We start from the raw sequence: 15056 nt of genomic DNA, 5'->3' as shown, positions 1-15056 counted from the left end.
GCGAGCGGCTGGGCCCGTGAGCCATGGCCGCTGGGCCTGCGCGTCCGGAGCCTGTGCTCCGCAGCGGGAGAGGCCGCAGCGGAGGGAGGCCCGCATACCACAAAAACAAAACAAAACAAAACAAAGTGGGTGCACAACTTTGCCTTTCTCTCAGCAGTGTATGACAGTTCCAGTTATTCCAAATCCTTGTCAGCCCTTGGTATTGTCAGTTTTTAAAAAAATTATAGCCATTCTAGTAGGTGTATGACAGAAGCTCATTTTTATTTTAATTTGCATGTCACTAATGAGATTATCTTTTCATGTGCTTATCTGCCATTTGTATCTCTCCTGTTGTGAACTCAAATCTTTTGCTCATATTTGCCCAGTATTTTGTGGTGTTCAACAAGCACATTCTGTAGTTTTGCTAGATCTATTCCTAAATTTTTCTTTTTTGATTTTTGGAGCTATTGTAAATGGTACTTTAAAAAAAGTTTTCAGTACATTTCTACTATATAGAAAGATGATTCAGTTATGTGTGTGCTGACCTGGTATCTTATCCTGTGACTTCCCATGTGAGTACTAGAAATGTTTTTGTACATTCCTTGAGATTTTTAGTGTAGACAATCATGCCTTGTGCAAATAGAGACAGTTTTATTTCTTATTTTTCAATCGGTATGCTACCTTCCTATGTCTATCTGTCTGTCTATCTATCTATCTATCTATCTATCTGTCTATATCTAATCTGTCTTGCCTTATTGTACTGGCTAAGACTTCCAGTACTATGGTCAATAGGAATGGTAAGAGTGGCCATCCCTGCCTTGCTCTTGATTACTTTATTTTTTCAGTTTTAAAATTTCAACTTGGTCCTTCTTTATATCTTCTGTTTCCTTGTTGAGGTTATTTTTCCGTTTGTTTCCAGAATGTTCACAATAGCTGGTTGGGATATTTGTATAGTAGCTGCTTTCAAGTCTTCCTCAGATCCTTCCAACATCTGTGTCACGTTAGCATTGGCATCTGTTGATTTTCCTTCCCTGTGAAAGTTGAAATTGTCTTGCTTCTTCACATATTGAACAATTTTAGGCTGTGTCCTGGATATTTTTAATATTATGTTACAAGACTCTATGTCTCATTTAAATCCTGTGGAGAATGTTGACATTTTTGTGTCAGTAGGCAGTTGACCTGGTTACGTTCAGGCCGCAGGGTCCAACCTGCTTTCTGTGGATGGGTTCTAATGTCAGCTCCATTTTCAAAGTCTTTACAGTTCTATTCACATTATCCCATTTGTATGCCGCCTGATTGTTATTTGGAGACACGAGAGTGATTGAATGAAGTGAAGAAAAAGAAATGGGTATTTCTGTACTCCTTCTGCTCCTTGAGGCAGAAGTATAAGTTTTCTTCTGAAGATGTGCCATCTGGTCCTCAGTTCCCAATTCTGGATTTCATGCTGCATTGCCTTCAGGCTGGAAGATACCAGAGGAAAAACGGTGAATTAACTGCTTTTTCAGTGGTACCTAGAATTCTGGTCTTCTTCTCCAACTTGCCTAGTACTATTTACTTTTCAGAGTCCTCAAATAGATTTTCCATGCATTTTCACAGTTTTTATAGTTGCATGTAGCAGAGGAGAGAGAGTGGCATGTACTTATTCCATTTTGCTTGGAACTGGGATCCTCTTTGCCTTTCTACATCCATTGACTTTTTTAACAGCTTTATTGATATATAACTTGCATACCATAAAATTCACCAATTTAAAGTGTACAATTCAATGATTTTTTGTATATTTGCAGAGTTGTGTAACCACCACCACAATCAATTTTAGAATAGTTTCATCATCCCCCAAAGAAATCCCATATCCATTAGCAGTTATTTCCCATGTCCTCAATCTTTCCAGGCCTAGTCCTAGGCAATCTACATTCTGCTTCTATAAATTTTCCTATTCTGAATATTTCATATAAATGTAATCATTCAATATAATCTTTTGTTATTGGCTTCTTTCATTATCATAATATTTTCAAGAGTCATCCATGTTGTAGCATATATTGGTACATCATTTTTTTATTGCTGGGTAATTTTCTATTGTAGGGATATAAGCCCTTTTATTTATGCATTCATCACTTCGTGGATATTTAGGTTGTTTCTACTTATTTGTTATTACAAATAATGCTGCTATGAGCATTCCTGTACAACTTTTCAGGTAAACATATATTTTAATTTCTCTTGGGTATATACCTATGAGTGGAACTGCTGGATCATATGGTAATCCTATGTTAATATTTTGAAAAACTCCCAAACTCATTTCCAAAGCAAGTGCATTATTTTACAACCTCATTAGCATCATGTAAGTGTGCCAGTTTCTGCACGTCCTCACCAACACTTGTTAGCATCTACCTTTTAAAACAATTGTAGCCATAGTTTTGGGTATAAAGTTGTATATCATTGTTGTTTTTATTCTCATTTCCCTGATGGCCAGTGGTTTCTTTTGTTGAGGATATTTTCATGTCATCATACACCTTAAGAAATTTCTGTTCAAATCTTTTGCTCATTGTCACTTGTCTTTTTATTATTGTGAGCATTCTTTATATATTCTAGATACAAATCCTTTATCAGATAAGTGACTAGTAATTTTTTTCCCCATTCTATAGGTTGTATTTTCATTTTTGTGGTGTCCTTTGAAGCACAAAAAAATTTTAGTTTTGATGAACTTACCTATTTTTTCTTCAGTTGCTTGTACTTTTAATGTCATATCTAAGATAACATTACCTAACCTAAGGTCATGAAGCACTTACATCTATGTTTCATTCTAAGACTATAAAGTTTTAGCTCTTCCACTGAGGCCTTTGAACCATTTTGAGTTAATTTTTGTATATGTTATAAAGTAGGAGTCCAATTTTATTTATTTGCATATGATATCCAGTTGTTGCAGCACTATTTGTTGAAAAGATTATTTTCCCCCACATTGAATGGTCTTGGCATCCTTGCCAAAGTAAATGTGAGGATTTATTTCTGTACTCTCAATTCTATTCCATTGATCTATTCTATCCTTCTGAGTCTACCCTTATGCTAGTACCACCCTGTCTTTATTACTGTAACATTGTAATCAGTTTTGAAATCAGGAAATGAGAGTTCTCCAATGTTGTTCTTTTTCAATACTTTTTGGTCTATTTTAGGTCCCTTGAATTTACACACAAATTTTGGGATCACCTTGTTAATTTCTGCTAAAAAAAGCCAGCCATAATTTTGTTTGCATTGAATCCATAGATCGATTTAGGGAATATTGCCACTTTAACTGCATTAAGTCTTCTGAACAAAAACTTGGGATGTCTTTCCACTTATTTAGGTCTTCTTTAATTTCTTCAAGCAATGTTTTATAGTTTTCAGAGTTTTATAGTTTTGCATTTCTTTTGTTAAATTTATTCCTAAGTATTTTTTTATGCTATTGTAAACGGGACTTTTCTTCTTACTTTCATTTTTGCATGGTTCCATTGAATTTTAACTTCAAGCACTATATTTTTAATTCTTGAAAGTCCTGTTTATATATATATTTTTTCATATTGATCTAATCATTCATGCTTTAATATCTTTTTTTTAACATAATAAAAGATCAGATCTGGAACCATCAGATACAGAATTTACTCTGTATCTGATTATTTCAATATCTGAAGTCACTTCAAGTATGTTTTTCTCACTTGTTTTCTTGTCATGTGATGAATGTGTCTCTTGTGGAGATTTCTCTCCTCCTTTGATTAGTTCCTTGGAACTTTAATTGCAGGAATGATGTAAGGCTTGGTTTGAAAGTGTTCAGAGAGCATGTGGTTTGCTTCTGCTATATCTTTGGGGACACTGCCAACCCTTGATCACTTGGAAATAAATTTTACCACACAGGAAGTATGTATTCTTATACCACACCTACCTGAATATTAGGAATCTTCTGGGGCAACCTGTGTTTCCTCTGACACTCAGAGTCAAATTTGAGATAAGTTTGCTAGCTCTCTCCCTTCAAATGGTGACGGTTTTCTATTTTACCCTATTATTGAGGTTAACATCCTTTATAAGTTCTAGCTTTATGTGATCAAAAAGTATTGAAAAAGACTTGTCCAAATCCCCCTCTGCTCAAAGCTCCAGATTTTGTATGTGGCTCTTTAAATCCCAAGTTCTTGGCCCCCAGGGATTGGCAAATACCACGGACAAACACCTGATTCCAGCACTTACATGCCACTCTAAATTCACACTTTCTTATCATTTTTGCCCTTCTTAATATTTGTACTTTTCTGCCAGCTCAACCATGCATTATAAAATACTTAAAACTATACAGCAATTTTCCTTTCTTCTGAACATGTAGTCTGCAATATTGGCTGCAATGGAATTTAATTAATGTCTTTTTAATTTCACTCCAGTGAAGGTAGGGAATTTGATTCTGGTTCTAGCCACGGTGACCTTTGGTTAGTCTTTCATTCTCTCTGTGCCTCCATCTATGAAAAATGAGGAGGTTGGGCTAAATTCTCTTTACGGACCCTTTCAGCTGGAAATGTCCATGACTCTTAGATGCAATAACTCCTAATTGTACAGGAACTTCAGTAGTTATTAATCACATCCAAGGAGTTATTACATCAGCAGGGATGAGATTGTTCCACTCAAAAGTACAGTTTTTCTCTGACCTGAGTGGCTCACTCCTTTTCTCTCGGACAGTGGGAGTTCTCCTTATATTGGGGCCTGCACACCTGATTGATTACTATTGTAATTCCACTTTAAAATATTAGAAGAGTAAAACAAAATACACCAAAGTAAAAATTTGGTTTTTTTCTTCCCTTGGATTTTAATAGTACCCATAAGAGGTAAAATAACAATGTTTTATCCGTGAAAGTAAGACATTCCATAACTACTGTTCATGCCGTTAAAATTTTTTTAAGATATGGTTTGGATTTCTTTAAAAGTGTTGGCCCTAGAAATTCTCCTAAAATTTCAGAGATAACTATATATTTGGCAGCTTCAGCACTTTCAAAGCCCTTCAGAAAAACAAGCCATAAATCGGCAGCAGGCATGGAAAAGGAAAAATCTTCTTGAAGCAAACTGTTTACTACTAAAAACCCATGAATCGTAGAGAACAATATAAACCAAAAGTGAGTTTTCCTTCTGCCATTTGAAGTTGCAGGAGCACCTCTGTGGCCTTGAGGCGATGAAATGCACTGAGACAGTACAAAATACATTATTCAGTTGCTTGCTACATAATGTGATTTAAATTGTTTTTCCTTCCATTATCCTCCGCTCGTGGGCACTTAAGTTGAGGCAGATTTATGAGTATTTCATAATTAACAAGTGTTCTTCTCCCGCAAAGAAAGCAGCCTAATTTGGGGGGAGGGGGGAGTCTTTCTGTCCCCACTGAGCTTCTCCATCAACACCTTTGCTTCCCTCCAGTCTGTGACTCCCGTTAACTTGAAAAGCAAATTAGAATCTAGTCTCTTTAACTGTACTTACTTCATTCAAATCAAAAGGCATTTAATTAGTTTGCTTCTAGGATACATTAGTGCAATAACAGCGTCTAGTGTAAACAGTATAACAGGAAGGTCTAAGACGACGTGGGTTCAGAAACAGACTTTGAATCTGAATTATGGTCAATGCCTAAAGGCCATTCCGGACAAAGTCTATGAGTCTAAGCTACATTCGTAAGACTGTCACCCATTTATAAAGCCTTAAAAGACCCATTTGGCCATGTTTGGCGTGGTAATGGCTCAGTCCCATGACAAAAGTAAAAGTTTGAAAGTTCTCTCCTCCAAGGTGGTTTTGGCAGTCTGTTTATTTTCAACAAATATGAGGAGCTCCTGAAGGAAGTGATTTATCTACTTTTCCTACCCTGCTTCCAATTTGCCCACGCCTGGTACTCCAGGCCCCAAGGTCCCCTTGTTGTGCTGGCAGGGACACACCTGCAAAGTGTGAGAAGGAGATGCAGAGGGCTTCTGACTGTCGTGATGTTGCTGTGCTCTGTTCCCACACCTCGTGGTCACTTGGGAGGAAGCCCGTGGGCATTTCTTAAATTCCTCCTCTCTTTGCCCAGCTTTAGAAGCATGATATACATCCTGCTGTGTGTTTCACTGGATGGTTTAGTGATACAGAAACCAAGAAAAGAAAGTATTTCCAGAGAAGGGAGTGGATAACTACATTGAATGCTGCTGAGAGAGCAGAGAAGAGCCCTTTGGATTTGACAACATGGATGAAGTCATTGGTGACCTTTCAGGAGGGTAGAGGGGAAAAACATTTGACTGGTAGGAGCTAAGGAGAGATGGAAAGTGGAGACCACGTGTAAAGATAACTCTGGTAATTCTTCTGTAAAGAATAACAGGAACTAGTGATGTACCCAGAGAGGATCGCGGGGGTCAAGGAAGTGTTCCTAAGAAGGGAAATATCAGAGAAGTTTGTGTGCAGATGAGAATAATCCAGTGGATATTAACAATGTATTTCCTTTTCTAGGAACTTAGCCTAAGAATATAATCAGAAATGTGAACAAAGAGGAATGTACAAAAATGTTCATTTTATGTCTATTTAAATTAGTGAAAAAAAATTGTATAAGTACATATAAAAGTGGGAAAGAAATGTGACAAAATGTCAACAGCAGTTATCCATGGTTGATGAAATTATGAATAAGTACTATTTTCTCCTTCATCGCCTATTTTCTAAATTTTCAATGTGAGTACATATTTCTCTTAAAATAAGTTTAAGAAAAACATTTTCTTCTTAAACATGTGAATGTGTCAAAAGCCCCATTAGATATGTGCAGATATTATTCCTCATGATAACATCTCCTAAACACAGTCTGATTAAGGAAAAGGAAATTCTTATTTGCGATGAGAGCACAGAATAGCTAGAAAAGACATATGTTTATAAGAATTTCAAATGTTTTTATATTCTCCATTTTAAGGCGAGAATATTTATTTCCAAACCTAACATATAATTTTAAAGGTGGAAAAATAAAACTTGCAGGTAATATTTATTTTTACAAAAAGGGAACTGCTTACCTTCTACTAGACCTGCAAGCATTCCATATGAATACACAATTCAATCAAATGGATTTATGTGCATTTACAAAAATTGCATTAAGTGTATAAATTGTGATCAAATTAAATGCCTCTTGGTAAGTTAAGTGTGTAAACCAAATGTTTAAGAAATACTTCTGTTAATATCTTAAGTGTAATAATTCTACCATGTGCAGGTTGTCCAGCTTAAAACTCATAATTAGAATCTAGTCAAGCAGATGACAAAACAGATGCCTAGGATACCAATGTGTAATTTATCCTTGTATATAATTAATTTATGATACACTCTGCTTTGAAAATTTTGGAATAAGCCCATATATATTGCAAAAAGTCATTTCTATTGTAAGTGGTTTCACAAACAACACAATTTTATATTTAATTTAATTTTCATTATTATCTTCTGGAACAACTGTTTTTTTCCCTGAAATATTAAAGAAGAAAGACGTTATATTAGGTATATAATTTACAACAGCAGCAGGATCTGCTACTTTATTTATTATAAGGTATTATTTATTTTCTTGTATTTTAAAAAATTCACAAGACATTGAATTCATTAGTGAAATATTTTTCCCGTCTTCAAAGCACTGACTTTATTTTTGAAATTGCGGTTATGTCCAAATGTATAACATGTATCCTTTATTTTTATGAGCATTAATTTCAAGTATGATAGCTAAAAACCAAACAAATATCTTTATAATGTAAAAACAAAATCTGAAACATTTCAAAAGACTGCTATAAAGAAATAACACAATAGACTGTGACCTTATTCATACTGCTTGACTACCAACCACCCGGAAGGTCTCACTGAACCTTAAGCTCCTTCTTATATCTTTAATAATAATCACAATCATTTTTTGAATGTTAGGAGGTTCACTGTGGCTCCACAGAAATGCTGATGGTACATGGAGAGGCCATTTATCTCCATCGCTACTACATTTCTTCCCTTCTGTGAGGTTTCTAGTTTTTACTTTATTTTGACATTTCTTTTGAGTTTGACACTGTCCATTGGTTTGCTCTCTGCATCTCAACGTCTTTCTTCAATTATGGAAGACCTACCCTTGGCAAGGTTTTATGCCATTGTTTTTACACAGATGCCTTTGGAAAGTTTTTAAATATCAGATTATTTCAGGAGCTTTGATAATTTTTGATCAAGGATCGATTATATGTTAATGAAATGCAGTGAAAAGAACATATAATTTGGAACTGTGAGACAGTGGGGTTGATAATCCTTTGTCTGACGCTTAATAGTTATGTGACTAGAAATAACCCACAGCCTTTCTGAGCTCTGGTTTCCACATCTTAAAATGATAAAAATAGTTATTTCAAGGCTTATAGTGAATGAGGTGCACAAAAGATAAAGTGCTTTGTACAGTGAAATACTAACGCTATTGTTATTTTAAGACTGTAATCGTTCTGACTTTGTCTTCCTTTACTCCTAGTTGTCTCCAAGGCTTTCCACATCTATAATTGAATCTGCTATTTTCTCTTTGTTAAAATTAAAGTTTATGCTAAAACCTAAATGCAACCATGCTCTGGAGCCCACAAATTAGCACATTATTCTTTCCCAGTTTATCTATAGGGCACAGGCACGGTTCTAGGCAGAGGAGCATGCAATGCGGCATGCTAAACTTTAAACAATGGAATGACAGAGATAAATTAGAAAACTGTCAGGAAGAGCTAGTAAGAACGAGACGAATTTTCATTTTATTTCAAAGTTCTTTGAGGCTGCTCTAATCATTCTGCTACAAATCTGTAAACACAATAGACAATGAATGTTTCCAAATAAAATAATCCAAAGGAATAGGCCAAGAGAGCCAGATAACTGAGAGGCTTTAGAAGTCCCAACAGCTAAGTGTCTTTGAATTCTACTATTGTACACATTTCCAAATGATTGGAGTAATATACATTACTCCATTATGGGCATATAATGAAAGTATTCTCTTTACCAAGAAATTGCAGAAATTATGCAAGCTCTTTAACATAAGCTTGCTAGGTGTAGAAGTGCCTTATGGATTTTTCCACCATGTATGTCTTTACTGATCTTTCTTTACTGAGCTTTCTAAGAACATCTACCACTGCTCATCATTTCTGCATTCATACCAAAAATATTCATTAAACACCTATCATATGCCAAGCAGTGTTCTAGGCACTAAGTATGAGCACACAAAACAGCCACTACCCTACCCCCAATCTCTGCTGTCATTGAAACTACAGTAGCTATTATGTTAGATAATAATAAGTTCCAGGGAGAAAAATAAAATCAGGGTGGAGAGTAAACTGTGCATGAGAGGGAGAATTTTTGTTTATTTATTTGCTTGTTTGTTTGGTACTTTAGTGAGGGTGGCCAGAAAAAGTACACTTGAGAAAAGATGAAGGAGGTAGTGAGGGAGTAGGCTCGGCAGATGAAGTGGGGAAGAGTCTTCCAGATGGAGGGAGCAGCAAGTGTTAAAGTTCTGAGGTCAAGTGTGTTTGCCTGGCACATTTGAGCATCAGCAAGGAGATGAGTGTCCTGGAGTGGAGTAAGTAAGTGGGAAGGTTGCTGGAGCCATACCTGTATCCTGTAGGGCTTAACAGAACATCGTAAGGTCATTGGTTTCTCTTCTGAGAGAAAAGATGAACAAACATGGAGGGCACCAAGCAGAGGAGTGACATGGCCTGACTTAATCTGAACAGGATCACTCTGGCTGGTGTGTGGGAATAGACGGGAGGAGAGCAGGGGCCAAAGCAAGGGGAACAGTTAGAAGGCTATTGCAAGAAGTGATGAAAGGCCTGGACCAGGCTAGCGATTCTGAGATTACCTGAAAGCGTCATCACAATCATCCAAGATGGTGGACAGAGAGGACAGTAGACATTCAATTCAGAAATGCCTATATTTATAATATAGGAAGAAGAAGAGGAATTCACGGAGAAAACCAGACATACTCTCAGCGTTCCAAGAGGTCTGAGTCTCTGCTAGACTTCTAAAGCAGGAAGAAGGACCAAGAAGTTATTATATCCTCATGAGGCAGCAAGGCAAAAATGTCTGCTCTCATCACTTATGTTCAGTATTGTGCTAGATGCCCTACCCAGAGTAATAACACTAGAAAAAGAAACAAAAGACATACCATTTGGAAAAGAAAAATGAAACTTTTTTTATTCTCAGATAACATGACCATTTATGTAAAAAATCCAAGGGAAACTACCACACACACACACACACACACACACAGATTACTAGAACTAATATGTGAGTTTAGCAAGGTTACAGGATACAAGATCAATATAAAAAATAGTCATATTTCTTTATAATATTAATGAATGATTAGAAACTGAAATTTTAAAAAACATCTACAATAACAATGCAAATATGAAATAATTAGATAAAATTTTACAAAAATTTGCAAAAGACCTGTACATTGAGAACTACAAAGACAGTGATAATGAAGATTTTTTAAAAATAGAAATAAATGGAGAGATACATCCTGCTCATAAATTTAGACTCAATATTTGTAACATGTCAAATTTTCCCAAGTTAATCTATACATTCAAGGAAATACAGCTGGCTTTAGGAGGAGGAGGAATAGAAACTGATAAACTCATTCTAGCATTTCAGCGGAACTACAAGGAACTAGAATAACCATAACAACTTTGAAAAAGAAGAACGAAATTGGGGCATTTATACTACCTGATTTCAAGACTTGCTGTAAAGCAACAGTAAAGGCAGTTTGGTATTGGCATAGATATAGACATATAAGTCAATGAAATAGAATAGATAGTTCAGAAATAGATTCACACATAATTGACCAATTGGTTTTCTTTTTCTTTTTAACATAAACATATCTTTATTTGCCCTCAATATTATTTTTATTGAGTTATAACTGACATACATTATATCAGTTTCAGATGTACAACATGATGATTCAATATTTGTACATATTATGAAATGATCGCTACAATAAATCTAGTTAACATCCACAGCATACATAGTTGCAGAACATTTTCTGTTGTTGAGAACATTTAAGACGTACCCTCTTAGCAACTCCTAAATATGCAATACAGTATTATCAACTATAGCTGTCATGCTATACATTACATCCCCAAGATTTATTTACTTATTTTATAACTGGAAGTTTGTACCTTTTGACCCCCTTTGCCCGCTCCCCTGCCTCTCATCTCTGACAACCACTAATCTGTTCTCTGTGTGAATGAGCTTGTTGGTTTGTGTATTTGTTCTTAGTTTTCACATATAAGTAAGATCGTATGGTATTTGTCTTTCTCTGTCTGACTTAGTTTGCATAATGCCCTCTAGGTGCCCAACTGATTTTCAACAAAGATGCCATGGAGAAAGGATAATCTTTTCAATAAATGGTATTGGCAAAGCTGATTATTTATATGTAAAAATGATGAACTTTGACCTTTACCTCAGACCACATACAAAAATTAACTTGAAATGGATCATAGATCCAAGTGTAAAAGTGGCAACTACAAAACTTCTAGAAGAAAACGGAGGAGAAAACCTTATTGACCTTTCATTTTGCAAAAATTTCTTAAAGAAAACACAGAAAGTATGAACCCTGAAAGAACAAATTGATAAACTGAACGTAATTTAAGGATTTTGTCCTTTAAAGGACAATGTGAAGAAAATGAAAAGGCAAGCCACATACGGAGAGAAATTATTTGCAAAGCATATATCTGATTAAAATAAAACTATGCAGATTCATAAAGAACACTTGCTACTCAATATTAAAACAACTTTGATAACATAAAACAGGCAAAAAGTTGACACTTCACCAAAGATAAAATTACCAGATATAAGTACCAGAAAAGATGGTCAATGTCATTAGTTATTAGAGAAATGCAAATTAAAACCACAGTGAGATACCACTGCATATAAAATTGAATCGCTAAAATGAAAGGAACTGACAATGACAAACGTTGTAGAACATGAGTAGCAAATCAGGCTCTCCTCCATCACAAGTGGAATGTAAAGTTATATGGTCACTTTAGAAGGCAGTTCCTTATAGCCACTATCCGACCCAGCAATTCCCTTCCAGGTATTTATCCAAAAAGAAATGAAAGCATAGCATCAATCCACACAGAGATTTGTGCTCAAATGTTCATGGCAGCAATATTCATGAAAACCAGGAACTGGAAAGAACCCAAAACGTCCATCAATCGTTCAATGGACAAATGGCGGTACATTCTTAATGATAAATTACTACTCAATAATAAAAAGGCACTAATTACAGGTTCACACCACATGGTTGAATCTCAACACATTTTGCTAAGTGAAAGAAGTCACTCACAGAAGACCACATATTTCGAATTCCATTCATAAGAAATTTTACAAAATGCAGAATCCATGATATAAAGCACATCCGGGGTTGCCTGGAGCTGGGATAGGAGTAGGGATTGACTGTAAAAGGGAAAGAGGAACTTCGGGGTGAGAGAAATGTTCTGTATCTTAATTGTTCTGCTGGTTCAGGGTGGTATGTGTATGACAAAACTCATAGAACCATACAATTAGAATGAGTGAATGTCACTGGATATAAATTGTACCTAATTAAAGCTAATTTAAAAATTTAAACAGAAAGGAAATCCCACAAATGTACAAAAGAAGGTGGCAAAAGTTGGACTAAACGATATTCCTTATCACAATAAATCATTCTATCTTTCCCCCCTACTACAGCAATACTAAAAGCAGAATCTTAGCTTGGGTGAAGAAATTTAAAGGTATTAATGTTTCCTCTATTCATTAAACAATTATTTGTCACAAGGTTTATTGAAAATTAATTGCTGACCAAGAAGGCAAGCCAGGACTTTGAGTTTGGGGCTCTCTTGATCAAAGAGGGGATATGGCAAAGGAAATGGTGGGAAGAGGTAGGATGGGAAACATATTTGTTTGGTGGCAGATGCTCGCAGTGGTGAAGACCCGCCACCCTCTGGAATGCCAGGAAGTGGTGGTGAACCTCATTTGGAGATTTTGTATTTAGCTGGGGCCTGAGCACACCCGGGCTGAGCTTGGCTTTACAGATGTCACCTTCAGATGGCTCCCAGGAGCCTGGACGAGGACACGCAGCCAGGGTGGACTGAAGGCTGTAGTTTTTCTCCAGTTTCTTGGCGTGCAGAAGCCTCAGTGTTCTTGCACCTGGACTTGGGAGATGAGAGCATGGTGAAAAATGTTTTAATCCTTCCTGCTACCTCTGGCTCATGGGGGTGGCCAGATTTGATTTAATTTTGAGAAACAAAGGAATGGATATTTCATGCTCTTGGAAATTGTGGAGCAATTCCTACCTGTTGTACATTTACAGATACCTACTGCATCCCTGGGATGCTGGATAAAGACTAAAAATGGATAATAATAAATAGCCCCCCACCTCCATCCTCAAGAAGCTCAAAGCTGATGGGGAATACAGCTGCATAAATAGATAATGTACAGCACAGTGATAGAGATTACTATGGGGTACTGTGGGAACACAAAATAACAGGGGTTCCCTTCTGTGGCTACACTTTTTTTTAAATTTAATTTTATTTATTTTTTTATACAGCAGTTTCTTATTAGTTATCTATTTTATACATATTAGTGTATATATGTCAATCCCAATCTCCCAATTCATCCCCCCGACTTTCCCCCCTTGGTGTCCATACGTTTGTTCTCTACATCTGTGTCTCTATTTCTGCCCTGCAAACTGGTTCATCTGTACCATTTTCTAGGTTCCACATATATGTGTTAATATATGATATTTCTTTTTCTCTTTCTGATTTACTTCACTCTGTATGACAGTCTCTAGATCCATCCACATCTCTACAACATCTTCTTTATCCATTCATCTGTTGATGGGCATTTAGGTTGCTTCCATGACCTGGCTATTGTAAATAGTGCTGCAATGAACACTGGGGTGCATGTGTCTTTTTGAATTATGGTTTTCTCTGGGTATATGCCTAGTAGTGGGTGTGGCTACACTTAAAATTATGTATTGCTTTTTAAATTTTTATTTATTATTATTATTATTATCATTTTTGGCCCTGCGGCATGTGGGATCTCAGTTCCCCGACCAGAGATTGAACCCGTGCCCCCTGCAATGGGAGCTTGGCGTCTTAACACTGGACCTCCAGGGACGTCCCTGTGGCTAGCCTTTAAAAGCAGGAGGGACCCCGGCCTAAATTTTGGTTCAGATGTCAAGACTGATAATGCCACACACACACGTTGAGGGGGTATGAAAAAGTTTATTACTTTCATAATTGAGCTCTCTGGGGAGGGGAGGGGAGGGGAGGCTAGGGGAGGCTCCTCTACCAGATCGGAAATGGCTTGAGAGAGGAAGGAAAGGAAACTAACTCCGGGTTTTTATTGTGACTGAGGGTTGGAGCCTCGGGCAGAATTCTTGTGAGCTGACGGGGTTTGTGTGGTCTGAATCTCTCACTGGATCCAAAGGAAGGCACACCGGCTCTTTCTTATCAACTTGCCCGGATGTGGCAGACAAAGGAGAGCAGGGTGAGGCTTAAAAGCTGTCGCAGTCAAACATCAAAACTGGAGGCTGACTCTTTATTGTAGTCCCTCACCCAGTTTTAAAGGAATAGGGTCCTCTAAAGGTTAGGAAGCTTTCCTGGAGAAGGTAATGCCAGAGATAATATGAATATTAGGAAAGGAGTATTTACGGACTCACTATTTATCTTTTGTGTCTGCTTGTAAATATATTAAAATTGCAAACAAATGGAAAAATACAGTAAAGTATAAAACAGAAATAAAAATTCACTCATAAACTCATCATCCTAAAATAACCACAGTGACCATTTTTGTGCATTTCCTTCCCGTACGGATTAGTTTGATTTTTAGAAAAAAAAAATATAAAAAATTAATAACATATTTTTTCTGGTGTGTTTTCAGTGCATTTACCTTTTTCCTCAATGAAGTCACGGTATAATTGGTACTCTCAAAATTCTTTTTTTTTTTTTTTTTTTTTTTTTTTGTGGTATGCGGGCCTCCCCCTGCCGCGGCCTCTCCCGTTGCGGAGCACAGGCTCCGGACGCGCAGGCCCAGCGGCCGTGGCTCACGGGCCCCGCCGCTCCGCCGCCTGC

This window comes from Physeter macrocephalus, chromosome 10, assembly GCF_002837175.3.
Source record: "Physeter macrocephalus isolate SW-GA chromosome 10, ASM283717v5, whole genome shotgun sequence".
Taxonomy (NCBI): domain Eukaryota; kingdom Metazoa; phylum Chordata; class Mammalia; order Artiodactyla; family Physeteridae; genus Physeter; species Physeter macrocephalus.
Note: the sequence above shows the minus strand (reverse complement) of the source record.